Source organism: Convolutriloba macropyga, chromosome 11 (genome assembly GCF_964194025.1).
Source record: "Convolutriloba macropyga chromosome 11, txConMacr16.3, whole genome shotgun sequence".
Taxonomy (NCBI): Eukaryota; Metazoa; Xenacoelomorpha; order Acoela; family Convolutidae; genus Convolutriloba; species Convolutriloba macropyga.
In genome coordinates this window covers 354,281-370,417 of record NC_134478.1, presented here as the reverse complement: position 1 = coordinate 370,417, position 16,137 = coordinate 354,281, and positions in this window count along the sequence as shown.

Genomic DNA, 16,137 nt, shown 5'->3' with positions numbered 1-16,137 from the left:
AAAAATTATTGAACTATTGCAGAATAGATTTATTGCAGTAGCTAGCTTTATCTGATAGCTAGGTTGAGCCCAATCTCTGGGCTCGTTTCTTTTTGGTCGGAACAGTTGCAACCATTCCATTTTTGGTTGGGGTAAAAATTGAACAAACAAGAAAGTTGACCCAATCTGGTCAAATTGCTCAGCCAAAATGGTTAGTAATAAAAGCTTAAAAAATTAAAGCAGCGTGAGAGGTTCCAAAAATTGAACAATCATTTAAAGGTATTTCGAATTCTGTCACAGCGTTATAGCCCGTTAAAGGGCGCAAGCTTTATAAATTTCAAGTTGTAACTTACTACAGTCGCACTAGTACATTAGCTTGTTTCATGTTTTTTAGTTCCCTGGGCACTATTTGCCAGAATGCAATCAACAGGGTCTAGTAGGAAAAGGTTTAAATTTTTGGCTTAGGCACGTCAAATCGAAATTTTATTGCCAGTATTCTTGGTATTTCTTCCTCGAACTATATTAAGGTCAGTAAGGTATATGTTAGCCATATAACTGTCTTGATAAAATTCTCTAACACATGCCTTGCTATAATTGATGAATGAGTAGCGGTTATATGTTGATTTCATCTGTTAGCAGTATATTTGTGAGATTCAGCCAGTTGTTGAAAAAAGTTAACAAATCGATTAGTTGATGTGTGGTCCAGCCTTTAATCACATAATTAATGAATAAAAAACACAAATAACATTATGGTCATCCAAAAGACAATTCAAACGTAGAAACGTGTTCATTCGATAACTCTGTTTCGGATACTGATGAAAATATACGACAAAGCCAAGTGACTAAAATCAATTAATTCGACTTTCATTTAAACGGCAAGTACTGATGTTGTTTGCTTCTACAAGTAAATGAGTATAGTTTGAGGGTATGCGCGTAAAATATCGAAATCTAAACATTTTTTAAAGCAAAATCAGATAAATTAAAGTTGGCTGGAGATTGATTGTTCTCAGCCTATGTGTTGCTTCGGTAATTACGGTTCCGCACTTCTGCCTCCATTTCCAAAGTTTGGTGACTTTTCTTTCGAATGTTCAGTGGAAGGTCAATGGGTTGGTTTTTAGGCTGGTATCATTGCTTCATTCAGCTGCTGCACCCTGTTGAATGTTCTATTTCAATTCACAGATGGATGACAGCAGGTTAAATAAAATCAGTATTTAATTCTGAAAAAAATCATCTTTTGACAACTCGTAAAGTGGGCGGAGCTTATGGAGAAGCAAAGTTTTTCAAGCTTCCGAGCACATGTCCTGAACTATTTCATTGTCAGGTTGATCATGTAGTTTGAATCGTACTTGAACAAATAAAGAGTCGTTCAACTTGGAGTTCTCTCTTGAATAGAAAAACAACGTCTGTCGCGTTTCCTTTTTGTGAACAAATTCTTGGTCTTCCAGTTCTGTGAAATGAGCTTCTTTCAAAATTGAGTAAGAGAAATGTGTTCTCGTGGTCTCCAAGAAAACGGTTTTAAAACTTCTGGTAGCCTTAGGAATAGTATGATTAAAAGGTAACACTGAATCCTTGCAGGGAACTTTTAGAATGTCAGGAGCTCATAGTACATTCACTACTCTCACGTCTGTAACAAAACTAAACAGACTTCCAAAGTCGTTCCAGTTACCATTTGGTGCACAGCCAAACTTACTGAGAGTAATATTTGAAAAAGAATGAGCCACAATGGAAATTTGATAAGGGCAAAGCGAAGGTTAGGATAAGGAATGACAAGATAAACAAAATTTATTTGACCAATCCATTTATTTTCAACTTTTATGGAACTACAAGTTGTTTTATTTCAGCCTTCTTCTGTGGCTAAGGAGTCAGTGGGGGAGTTTCTGTTCAGCTCCTAAAAAGGAAAGCAGCGTGAGATTCCAAAAATTCAGCAACAATGTAATTGTATTTCAAATTCTGTCACCATGTGACGTAATCTTACTTTATATGCATGCTTTATCTATTTGTTGCACGAGTTAGGTACTTGTTGTAGTGGTAACTTACTACAGTCGCACTATCACATTTGCCTGTTGTTAAATTATTTAAAATCCAAGGGCAGAATGTCTCAATTGGCAGAATGGCTCAATTGGCAGAATGTCGCAATTGGCAGAATGGCTCAATTGTTTTACACATAAAAATAAATTCTGTACTGACTTCAAAAGCAAATTCACTCTCTCTCTCTGATTACAATTCAGATACAAATTTTACTATCTATTACAATCAGTATCAGCTCACTGATAAAAAATATGCGTCAAGTATTTATTTTGAGATAATACATGTTCTTCAGAAATTTTAACAAAATAATTTAATTAAATATAACCCAAATACGCTACAAAACTAAGGATCATTCAAACGATAATAAAACTAATCAAACACAGTGTCAATTAACTGAATAACCAATGTATTAACGATGGAAAAAATTTTATGCCAGCAGAGAGGTATTGAAAAACTACAGAACACCAGTTTTCCCAATAAAAATACTTGAAATTAAAGTTTTCTATGCCAAAAAGTTATTTTTAATATAAATTTAGGAAAATTAGCAAAAAAGTTTCCCTAAAAACAAAACCAACAAAGTGCCAGAAACCAGCCCCTTAACTTTATAACAGAAAGAAGGGTGCATTTTGATATACACACTTTCCTTTTCATTTTCTTCAGAAAAAATAGCTTTTTTAATTTTTGAAACTTTTAAATCAAGCTTTAATAATATATGAAGTAAGTTTTAATACAATGCATTTCGGCTAAATTTGACCTAAACAGAAATCAAAAATCGTTTATATGATTTGAGCCCAAAAACTGTTTCGACTCTAATCTCGACTTTTATAAATTGTGGCAGATGTTTTCATTTTTTATTTCCAAAGGAAACTTTATGTCCAAAGTTTTCAAATCAAGACATTTTTGGCACTTCGTTTCCCATAAAAAACTGTACAAAAAGTCAGTCCTCTTACAATCAATGAAAACTGTTGATAAAAATAATTCCTGTTATCTGAAATCTCAAACAAATTGTTCAAACATTTTATTTGAAGCTGTTAGCGATCTGTTGATTGAAAAATACTGGAAAAATGTATGAAAAAGGACGCAACTTTTTCTAAGTGTGTCCTGTAGTTACATTAAGTCCCATAAAAACTGTACAACAGTCAATTTTCTAATTGTCATTGGGAACTGTAGCTGAAATTTAATTTCGTTGCAGTTGAGTCAATTCTATTCAATCAATTGTCTACCGTTTAATCTGAAGCCGATGACGTTACACTGAATGAAATAAACAGGAGAATTATATGAAATAAGACGGAATTGTTTGTTCAAAAACGCTTGACAGTAATATTATTTTTCTAGCAGCAGCATTTCTTCACGTAATTGCTCCATTTCTTCTGAAATTAAACAATTTGTTAAGAAACCTAAAACAACATTTTATTCCCAAGTAACAATCTAATTACTTTAACACGACTGCTCAGGACTGTACCGACAGCAAATCAAGTTGTATTAAATTTATGTGAACATTCAGTATAAATTTTTTGGCTACCTCGACCAGGGACGAACAATAAAAAACATAAGGCTCTAACTAAGTTTTTTATCTAGTTTCTCGCCAGCTGATTGCACCATAGAACGAGTAGTTTGAACAATTAGAAGACTGTTGCAGATTGTTGAAGACAATTCGAAGAAGGATTTTGATTTGTGGCTATTTTTTTCCCTGTTCAGCAGCATTTAGCCGAACGGGTAGATAATAAAAGACCTCAACAGCTTTTTGGCAGCTGAGAGGTCAACACTTTGACCAGTAAGTTTAGAGTTAAAAGCTGGATTCCCTTTTCTGCTCGCTTATACTTCAAATAGGGAGTATCTTCTCTTGTGATTGTCTAAATGATGACAGGTATTCATTTTTCAGTTTCCAAAAGTAGAACAGTCTTTATCATTTGAGAAATTTATAAAGCTTTCTATAGACGAAAGGTATAGAAAGGTATAGAAATATTCCGCTTTAAGGTATGGCGTTCATTCAATCTTTTTTCGTCCTTAACATGCTCGAATACTCCAATTGCAAAGTTTTTCTAATGTTAAAATCAAATTGTTGTCTATTGAGTGAACTAAGAGTGCAGAATAATGTAAATAGCTCAAGACGAAAGCATATCGACTTGTTTTCATATATTTCGAGACGAAATTTCGACATGCATATATGCTTTTAATTCTAAAGGAAATCTGCTGTTTTACTCTTTCTTGGAAAATATTATCCAAGTGAGCTACTAGGTGCCTCACAAACTTTGATTCTCGCACTGCTACATTAACAATAACCATTGATCTACTTTCTTTTGCTTCTCTTTGTCGCCCAAAATCAATGAACTTTTGTTTTTGAGTTCTTTGATTGTATCTTCAGGCTGAAAAAGTACCTGACAGCAGATGAATGTTTCGCGCAAGATATGTATTACTTCTTTTATTTTCTGATGATGTTGAAAGTTACATTAGGTTGTCCACATACTGAACTGTTTCAAATACTTTTTCAAGGTGTTGTGTCATACAATTTATGTACAAATTAAAAAGTAACGGTCAAAGCACCGTTCATTGCGGGAACACAGCTCTCCATATAATACAATTTTATCAGATTCATTATTGTCGACAAGTACTTTTTGTCTTCCAACCGGAATGAAACTATCAATGAATGATATGCCTTTCCAATGAGATCCAGTTATCTTAAATTATTCTAATAAAACTTCATGGTCAATAGAATCAAAAGCTCATGAGAAGTCCAACAAGTCAGCTGAAACAAAAATATTTCTGTCAGTGGGTTAAATTCGGTTGTGAGAGTAATTACTATTGTCCTATACAGATTCGGATTCTTATGATCACTTCTCTTGTGGACTGGGGTAGCATGAACAATTTTGAGCACTTCCGGAATAAGTGATCAATAAAGGCGCTCGTTTCTTATGAAGCTGAGATGGTTGCCTACGGCTGCTGATCCGGCGTCTTTCACAACCCATGGAGGAATAAGTGAACGCCATTGTGGTTTACTTCAGCGTAGTTTTTTGATATGCTACGGATACATTCTTTCTCAATTATGAATCGAAGATTCATTTTTTGCTGTTATTTTATGAGAAGGAATCAGGCTATTTTCGCTGAGAATTGAATTTAACCAGTTGCAACAATCATCAACTCATTAAGTTGGCATTCTTTTGGCTGGGTTAAAAAGTCTCTTGAGACAATTTTAGAATGTTTAATTTTGTCTTTGTTTTGGCTGAGTTACGGACTTCATTAAGTAAACTCAAACGTTCACTGCAGCTGTTGGATGATGAGCATAAAGACTTGAAAAATTCGTTATCATCCTTATTGCAAGACTGGCATAATTTTTCCTTCAATTTCCAGAGGGCTTCATATTCATTTTCTTTAATTACTTTACTGATAATTAAATTAAAATCTCTTTTATTCCGAATACATGTTCCCGTTAAAAAATAATTTGAATAATTTTGTTAATTAATTCTGGATGCAAGCAGAGAGTTTAACTTTAATAAAATTACTAATCAACCTGCTCATTTAGAAGCAGCCCAATGGTTTTCTGATAATTATCAAGGATAAGATCGACGATAAACTGTTGATTCTCGAACTTCATATATTGTCCGTGATTTGCGCTTGGATGAGTTCGACCAATATTAGTGGAAGCATTTGAAAATTCCCATGTTACTTATTTAATGTTGACTTTAATTGAAATTTGAAGTCCCTTCATGATATTTCCCCTCGTCTCCATAATCAGGCACATGTTTGCTACCGGCCGGATATTAACGTTTTCCAAAATCCCCAAGAAACCTTAAAACTTTCATTCAACAGAACAAAAAATCTTCGCACAAAAGCTGTAAACACCAATATGATAAATTGAACAAAGATGAAAAGTCGCCTCGGTTCAAAAAACAAAACATTAGGAAAAAAACGATCAAAAGAATAGTATACAAGTAGCTGTTAGAATATTATATTACCCATTTCAACGTACATTAACTAAAATAATAAATCTAGTAAATAAGCTAATAGTTTACTTAATTTAACAAATTTATACAAATGCTACAAAAAATGTGATCTTTTCAGTTACTGTCCCTTTTTCGGGGGATTGAAAACAATATGGGGGCACAAACGGAAATTCTTTCGGCGATGCTTAGAAGAGCTGAAACCTATGTACCTCTCATAACAGCAAAAATTACACAATGGAGTTCTTGTAAACGGCACTGGGGCGCAATAGAACAAAAGATTTAAAATCGAACCAATTTTCAGAACCTTTCAATTTTGTAATTAAGATACGCACCTTAACTATAACTCGCTAACCATCTAATAGAGACTTTATGTGTTTAAGGTGAAATTCCCTCTCGCAAACTAAACACTTCAAACGCTCCTTCAAACACTCCATATGTTTTAGTCTTGCTATATGTTCCACATGTCTTGCTATATTCGGTTTATGATTGCCTTGCAAACCGAACATTTTGCAACAATACACATTTTTTCCTGTTTCTAAGGATTGCATAACACTGACTAAATCGTTAACATCTTGTTGAAAGTCGGACGTTTCAGTTTGAAAAGAACTAGTAGCTTTGTCGGTCACATAAAAATACCCAGAAGCGCTTGAAGCTGTCAAAGACCTCTTGGAAAATTTGGCTTTAGAAGTCGAAGCCTGGTTTGCGTCAGCTTTCCGCTTCTTATCAGCAATAATGATAACATTAGAGCTGTTATTCGAAGTGATCCGTGACACAGTAAGATAGCCGCAGAATTTGGAGACGTCGGATTCCAAAAGATCCATTACGACAGGAGACAGTCGATTGCAAATGTCAGTGACAGCATCTTCAGTTAAGTTTAGACAAAAGGACAAACTTTTCTCCATTTTTATCTGAAAGAAGAGATTGAGCTGCAATTTGATTTTAAATTTATTGCTAACTTTCTCGCTTCTCTAATGATAAATTGGTGCTCGCATTGAAAGATCTTTGCGCTTAAAAATGTACTATGGTAAAGATTGATTCACGAATCAAGCTGTCAAAAAAGATTTATTTGCTCTTCACAGAGAGCAGACTGTTTTTGATTCACTAAAAAATTACTTTAAAATTGTTCAAGAGCAGCTTCAAAAAATTTATTCGAAGCAGCTTATATAGCACTTTTTGTTTACAGGAGAAATTTTAAAATACATGCTTGATATAAAATATACCAACAAGAAACAGTAATTGTGAATTTTTTTGCAAAAAAAACTAAAACAAGGATAAAATTAACCTAAATCCAAATAAAATAACTATAAATCCAAACAGATGAAAGTCGGTATAAAAATACTATTACCATTCTCTACACAAGCTTCACAAATGCTTCAAAAAATGGACAGCTAGAAATCCAGCAATCTGTACTTCGGAAAACCAGAAGTTTACATACACACATACTGGACATTGATTTTAAGATACAAAATGTAAAAAACAAAATGATCAACAATTGTAGATCGTTTACATTCAAATTACAAAAAATAGTTGCATAAACTTACGAAAAATGCAACAATGCAAACTAAAAATCTCATAACTTTAAAAATACAAGTAAAAACTCTGAACAAAAACCACTTTTTTAAAAAAAACAATACAGGAGAACTCACAATCTGAGAATTAAAAAGAGAAAAAAACTGGTTAATTAAGAGCTGAGGAAACTGATCCATTAAACAGATATATGAAAGTCAGACGTTCAGCGGTGCCCTTTAGTTTTGCGGTTTTGTTTCTTTGAATTTTATTGATTCGCCATATTTCAGCAAAATCAAAACGTTCTGCAACAAAAAATATATACCAATTTTTCGGCTAATTAAGGTACTAAATTAGCATCCAACATAAAACTATTATTATATTCTTTTTTCCCAAGATAGCAATCATTTGTAGGAAAAACTTCAAATAAACTCCTTTTTGCTCATATAACGAGGGAACCAATCACAAAAAAAAACGAATAAGAAGGAAAAATTATACATAGACATGCTATTTTTCTTTTTAAGTCCATCCTTTTAAAGAGCTATTTTTTTGGCTGAAGTCAAAATTCAATTTTAAACAGAAAATTTGCATCTCTATACAAACTGAAAAATGGGAGACGGAATTGGCTTCCCAATACAAGTTTAACTTTTTTCGAAGCGGAGAGAAAAGAACATCATTTTCGAAACATTGATTTGATTAATAAAAACATTTTAAATTTGCTTCAATTTGAATAAAGGAGAAAAATCAAAACTTTTTAAATTATAAATCAAAAGGAAAAACAAAGTTGCGGGTCCCGGTCGGAGGGTGGTTGTCGAAGACTTGCAAAATTCAGGGCAAATATTAGTGGTTTTTGATTTCGAATTTCACTTAGTTCACTTAATTTTGTTGATGAAGAGCCTGAAAATTAGATTTTTCAGAAAATTAAATTTGAAAGCACCTTAATTTGTGTTCTTAATGATATCTGTGTGTGTTTCAAATTATCAATTAATTTTCCTTTTGATTAAGTATTCTAGATTATTTTTAAGAAAAACTGAATAAAAACTGGAATACATTTTTTTTCGCATAATATTTTTGTCCTGTGTTGTCATTGTTGTTAATTCAGGAACACTATAAAAGCTGACAACTTTGATGTTTTACTGAAATGGCCTTTTAAACCCTCACATTAAAACTTTGTTCGAAGTTGAGAGTTGGTCCAAAACAAACAGCATTGAAATATTTAGCTGTAGACTTGCAATAAACCGAAAATTTACCAAAATGAAGTCAATGATATTTTTACACTCTAAATCTTCCCTAAGTCCCAAACTCCCCTCCTGATTCTAGAATAGCGTCATTTCAATGTCAGAAATTTGAAAAACTCAAAAATTTTGAGAATCGCCTTTTTTCAACCTACAGCGAAATTGAAAATTCAATTTTTCGAACAAGTCAGCACAATTTTTGCAACGGTAAGAAATGAAAAAAATTAAGTTACTTTTTTCTCCCAATTGCGTAAAAAAAGGACTCGATTCAACTCATTTTTGTGGTGGAAGAACTACTCTCACGTATTCTTGATCTTTCAAACTTGGCCTATCGATATAATTGACGATGAGATATATGAATGGCATCATTTCAAACATCATCGAGCTTACATTTTAAGTTACTCAGTTTTTCAAAATTCGTCTTTTGCGAGGAATTATCGAGGTTTAAAGTTTTGTGAGCTTTTCGCTAATTTATTTTTCAATATTTATGTTTACTTTTAGGTAAACTTCGGGTCATTTTATGACAAATCAGTTATTTTTAGGATTAGGTATATATTTCTTTAACCTCATCATCACATGTTTCTCCGAGTGGAAACACTAAATTTTTAAAGGTTTCATTTGATATCCAGTTTCTGCTCTAGTTTTATATCCTTTCAAATGAATATAAAACATTTTTACTAGAAAAAAAAAACTTTTCACCAGGGAAAACTATGTTAATTAGAATCCTATAAAATGTCAAAAAAACATTTTCTTTGACTTGTTTCCACTCGGACAAACATTTGACTATTAGATTTAAGAAACCAATATAAGTATAAAAGGTTGAAACACAGGTTATTTTTTGATAAGCTTATATTCACATTTGAATGACTAGCGCAAGAGTATAACAGACAATGTCAAACCAACCATTCAGTAATTCTAGTCGATAAAAGTTCCTTTAGGAGAACTTTTATCTTTTCCTTCCGAACAAAAAGATCAATTTTAATTTCAATTGAAGAAGACAGCATCATATAGAGCGCTAAACAACCATTTTGTTTGTTTCTAATTCCACTGAGAAAAGAATGAAATATATATTAAGTGAAAATAGAGCAAAACAAGAATTGGCATAAGCTTTCTGACCCAATAAATCATCTGCAAAATTTGAAGATGTTCCATTGGCACCTAAAAGTAAAAACATTTAAAGATAACCACTTTTGAATTTTTAGACGCTTTCTTTGTTTTTGAAAGGTCATGATCAAAAAATGTTTCTCAAAAAACAGACAACGAAAATTTTTGTTGTTCTCGCAGGATTTAAATGAATTGCAAACAACGTCAATTGAAGAACCATTTGTCAAAAACTCAAAAGCAACAAGCAAAAAGGCACCACTTCAGGCTCAAACGGAAACGTTTCACATTGAATTCAGCTGCACCCAACAAGTTCACCAGACTTGGTACTCAAAAATTAATAAGGCCTGCATGGGGAGTCTACAGCAAGTCAATTAATTCAATCTCACAAAGTGCAGTCAGATGAACTTTACAATAAGAATTTCAATACAGTTTCAATACAGTGAAAATTTTTTCCCAGTCATTACGCAAAATTTCTGTTAAAACATTTAAAAAGTTAATGAAATTTTTGTAAAAAATAAAAAACCACGCCAAACAGCCTCTCATATTTTGAATTAACTTTATTCTGGAGTAATCTCCAATAAGCAAATCCAAGATATCCACTTCCTGAATTACCTAAAGTGTATTTAGTATTTAAGCACAACGAAACGAAAAAAGAAATAAAAAATATTGAAAACTTCAAGGCTCATTATTTCTTTGAAAAACAAATGGTTTCTAAAACAACTCTTTAAAGATTGATTCAGTTCTCAAGAGCTTTGAAAGATACCCCTTTTTCATCTCAAGAAAAAAATATCGATCAGCCAAAATTGACTTCACACAAAACCCGGGTAGCATAAATAAACTTCCTAACCATTCACATAAATTTGAGGGTCAGAACAATAATGAGAAATTTTACCAAAAGCCAGTTTTTTCTGCACAAAGGATCAAAATTTATTAGCATCTGGAAAGTACCAAAGCAAATGTCAAAGAACTGTGTTTCTGCAAGGTTTTGGTTCCATCGAGAGAAAAATCTGACATTCAACGGACTTAAAAATATTTTATTGAGACTAAATCTGTCATTTAAAAAATCTTTCAAGCCTTGTTTAGGAATGTAAACGGTGATGGCTACTGCTGGGCCTTAAAGTTAAGTTTGAGCGGCAGTCATCGAAAAAATTAATTAATTGTGAAAAGCGAGTGTTAAAAAAATGTCAAACAAACAGCAAAAAATTTTTATAAAAACAGTAATGAGTTGCATAAATATAGACATAGATATACAAAAAACATTGCGATAGTTTGAACTTTCCCAAATTGCTTCAAAACCCAACTTCATGCTCACGGAAAAAAGCAGCTAATAAAAACTCGTATCTCTGGAAAGGCAGATTCCCTTCCTCAGAATTCTGTTAAGCTTACAAAGCAAATAACAACCGCAACATCATACTTGATTTCAATTACAAAAGTTTAGAGAAGAGAAACTAATTCAAATAATGTTGTGTAATACGTGACACATACCACTAGCCCAATTAATTTACAAAGTCGAGTAGATAGAATTATGTAACGCAATTATAGTGTGAACAAATTATAGTTTTGAACAAACAGAAACCCGAAAATTCAAAACGCTATCTGCACTATGATTTTTTAAGTTCAAATGAGATTACCACTCTGAAACAACAAGCTCTTAACAAGTTAAGGCAACATTGGCTAGTTTCTGGTTCATGTTGTGACAATTCATGTAGTGCCTCATCAAGTGATGCTTCATACTGAACTCTTTCTCACAAACAGTACATTTGAAACTATCCTTCAAACCTTGCATATGTTTCAAAACTATATGTCGTCTCACATTTGGTTTTTTGTTACCCTGCAGTCCGCACAACTTGCATGAAAATATCTTTTCACCGGAATCTAATGATTGCATGGTTCCCATCAAGTCATTCGGATCTTGTTGGAAGCTTGGTTGGATCTCTATGTTCGACCTTATCAACTTCTGACCAGGTTTGTCTACGCTTAAAAAAGATTTTGTCACTTTCGACTTAGTTACAGGAATCTGATTTGCCGCTGGACGCTTTCTGGAGCCTTTTTCTCTAGTTGATAAAGTGTCGCTGGTGGACAAATATACGGATAAGAAACCAAATTGAGCTTTGACATTCGGGTGAAAAATGTCTAAATCCAGACATGATTGAGCACGACATAAATGTTGAACAATATCCTCTTTGAAACCCAAACGAAAGCACAAAGTGTCCCCATCTAAAAACAATGCCATTCTGAAATAATAACTTGCCTGCACTATGATTGCTTGCAATATCAATTAAACTGTTACCCTACACCAAATCAATCAGTTCACAATCGGCGCATGGTCAAAAAATCAATGGCTTCCAGCGTATTATGTAATTCACAATAATCAAATTATCCAATTCAATTACGCGACTTTAGCAACAACTATGCAACTAAGTAAGGATCATCAAACAAAAATCCTAAAATTAACAAAATCTGCAAATCTAACAAGAAAGCGCGGCTTTTGCCAACTTTTCATTCATGTTGTGACTGTTTATGTAATGTCCTTTCAAATGATGTTTTAGACTAAACTCTTTCTCACAAACAGTACATTTGAAACTCTCTTTCAAACCCTGCATGTGTTTCAACACTATATGTCTTCTAACATTGGTTCTCCATTTAGCCTGTAATCCACACAATTTGCACGAGAACAAAATTTCACCAGAATCTAAAGATTGCGTTGTAGCTATCAAGTCATTCGGATCCTGTTGAAAACTTGGTTGAATCTGCATTTCATTAGATGGTGATTTGACCAATGATTGTGAAGTTTTCAACGGCTGTACTATAGCAGAATTCTTCGGCATTTTTGGTTTCACTGGTTGCGCGTTACTTTTTTGAGGGCGCTTCTGGGCATTGCTAGCATTCACAGACAAATCTTCACCGCTGATCATACTCACTGATAAAAACCCGAATCGTCGATGCATTTTGTGATGTGTGATGTCTAAATCAATTCTACATATTTCTGCATTTAGTAATGCAAAAATATCTTCAGAGAAACTGGTCGCAATGTGAACATTTTCAACCGTAGTGCACATCTTAAACCTGAAATTTCAGGAAAACAGATGTACACCTTCCAAATCATGATATCTAGCATTCTAAGATCAATTACTATTCAAGAAAAAGCAAAATTTGGGTCCAAAAAAGCAACAATATAGTTCACGAAATCCTGGGGCACAAGCACAGTCGGCTCTGAGCTCTTATTGTCTCAGGCTTTCCAGAATTATACTCTAACAAACTCGAGACTTAATTTTTGACCGCCTTTAAATTGCAAGTCATAACTATACATTCTTACTAGTGATGAAAAATTCTGGCAGAGTCATCCTATTCAATTGAACAAGAATATAGAGCAAAAGAACCTCAAGGAAAATGAAAAAAAATCTAGCAGGAAAAGTTCTGAAATACAATAAGAAGACTTGAGCAAACTGAAGACCTGACTATCAGCCGCATTAGAAGAAGAGCTTTTGATTGTAAACAAAACAACACCAGCACACATGACGAATAATTTTTTTCTGGTAATTTTTTTTCTTTTTTTTCTTTCATCATTATCTTAAACAAACCATCCCTCTATGTTAAATTATACATCATATACTTTGCAGCAAAAAGCTGAGAGAAAAAGTAAAACCAAAACACAAAAGACATTCGGCAAAAATCGAACTGCAAATGTACCTTTGAAAATAAGAACCAACAATTGCAATCTGTTACCGCTATCAAACTATCCGTCACTGAAAAGAATATAACAACTTTTGTCAACTCCAGGACCACGCGGCAAAAAACCAGAAAAGCAAACAAGGCGGCAGGGTAATGTGCGGTCGCACATAAGGTTCCGACCCCGCCCATCCAAAATTTTGGCATAATTGTCTACCAAATGAGGAACAGATAGAAAAACACAAAAAATTCAAGTATTTTTCAAAAAAAACTGGTGTATGAACGAAAAGATAGCCTCCAAAGCAAATAACTCAGTAGAGTAAAAAATGATGCATTAGATTGATGAGATATGCCGATATTAAGAAAGCGAGCGAAGACGAACGGCAAAATCAAACAACAACAACAACAAACATTAATTACATCAAAAAATTTATGTCCGTTTTAAAAAACAAAACTTAATAACAAAGTCAAAATAGCGTCAGATAAAACTGAAAACAAACAAATTAACTTGTAATTCACCAAAAAAAGGTGACTCACCAGTTCATAATAAAGCTTGGTAACAATTAGACAAAAAAGAACCGAAACTTTAAAGTTAGAAAATTCGCTGAATTTTTTTTAAAAAAAAACAATTAATTTCAAAGTAATGAAAACCATCAGGAATCAACTAAAATATCCCATAGGTTTACAATTACCAATGCATCTATAGAAGGGAATTAGGAACTCTTGCTATTCAATTTTTTATGCAGTTACAAAAAGAACAACAAATAGACAAGAAGATAAAAATCAATTAAAACTTGCCAGAAAATGCTTTGGAAGCCGTAAAGCCATACTTTGGCCCCCAAAATATGTTCATTTGCACCTTCGTCAAACACCGATACTGTATTATGTGGCCGCTCTTTGATGAAAATAAGCAACAATTAGACAAAAAAGAAAAAATGCAAAACTATGTAATACTTGTTTTCTTTCGAAAAAATTTTTTTTTCCAAAGACATTAAAGCCATTATTTACAAAAAGAAAAAGTTGAATAGGTTCGTCCATTCTTCCAAATGAAGCCTTTCTTGAGACCTGCAATTAAAAAGAATATGTCTTACGTCTACAAAAAGATCGTCAATTATGACAAAAATCAAAAACCCATTTACTTTTTTTGTGAAAAACCCGTGTGGAAGCCAGTAAAGTCATAACGAATTCTCTTAAAACATTAGATTTTGTGACACCAATCCCTTTTGACACCTTCCCTTGAAATGTATTATGTGAACTCTCACCAATGTAACTAGGTAACAAAAAGAAAAAAGCAAGAACTTGTTTTTACCGAAAAATTTTTTTTTCCGAAGACATGAAAGCCATTAACTACAAAATGAAAAAATTGAATAGGTTCGTTTATTCTTCCAAAGGAAGACGTCGAGACCTGCAATTATCCAGAACTTGTCTTCCGTCTACAAAAAGAACGTCAATTATGACAAAAATCAAAAATTCATTTACTTTTTTATGTGAAAAACCCGTATCGAAGCCAGTAAATTCATAACGAATTCTTTAGAAACATTACTTAGAGTTTGTGACACCAATCCCTTTTGACACCTTCCCTTGACCAAAATTAAGTCATCTTTAACCTTTAATTAAACAGAAAATAAAAGGAACAAAATTGCGAAAATGTAATTTTTTTTATTTTGGAAAACAATTGTTTGCAAAGTCATGAAAGCCATTATCTATCTTCTGAAATCAGAACCTCGAATCATCTACTTTTTCAGGAAAAGCCAATCAAACCGGGTCATTGTACAGGAAATTAAATACGACTAAAAAGACAAAGTAAAAACGACAGTTAAACACAAAATTAAAAAATTCAATTAAATTCTTCGAGAAAGTATGGTCGAAGCGGTAAAGAACCACAATCTATATCTTTAAGATTTAAATATAATCAATTGTGCGTTATTTTGAACGCGAAAAATGTGATATATGAACTGACAATAACGTGATAATTTGACAAAATTAGAAAATATGAAAAATGGGCACATACCTAAAAATAATCAAAATTGTCAAATCTAGTAGTGCCAAAGCCAGAACACCATAACTTAAATTTAAAACCGCAATAAAGACTAAATTTGACATAAGCAGAAACAAGTAGCACTCGTTGATTGCTGACACTAAGCTATAAGTTGACCAAGTAAGAGAAAAATGGAGGCAAAGTTCAATAAGCCAATTTTTATTTAAAAATCAAATATTTTAAAAGTCAAAACGACCATAAGCTTTCGAGCAATCAACTAGACAGATTAATTGTGAGCTAATTAGGAAGCCAATAGGACCTATCACTAGTGAGCTTTGATTTGAAATGTTCTTTTATTTAGTTAATATAAAAAAGATCGAATTTTTTTTTATAAAAAACCGACTGATAAAAATCCGAATTATTTTTGGATTGTAGCGATCCAAGTTTGGTACAGAACTAGTCCTGCTAATATTACTTGTCCATTATGAAGATTTAATTTTTGGAATGTCATTGATGTAGATATTTTGTTTGTTAAAAAATCAAAAGTAAATGCTGCGTTTTTGATAATCAACGAAAACGGCAAAGTTTTATTTAAAGAGCACTCTCAACGGAACTTGAAGTGGAATTAGCCCCCTTTTTAGTCTACAAAGATTGTGTTAGTGGTGTTTGGGTGTGCACTTCCTGCAAATTTAATCAG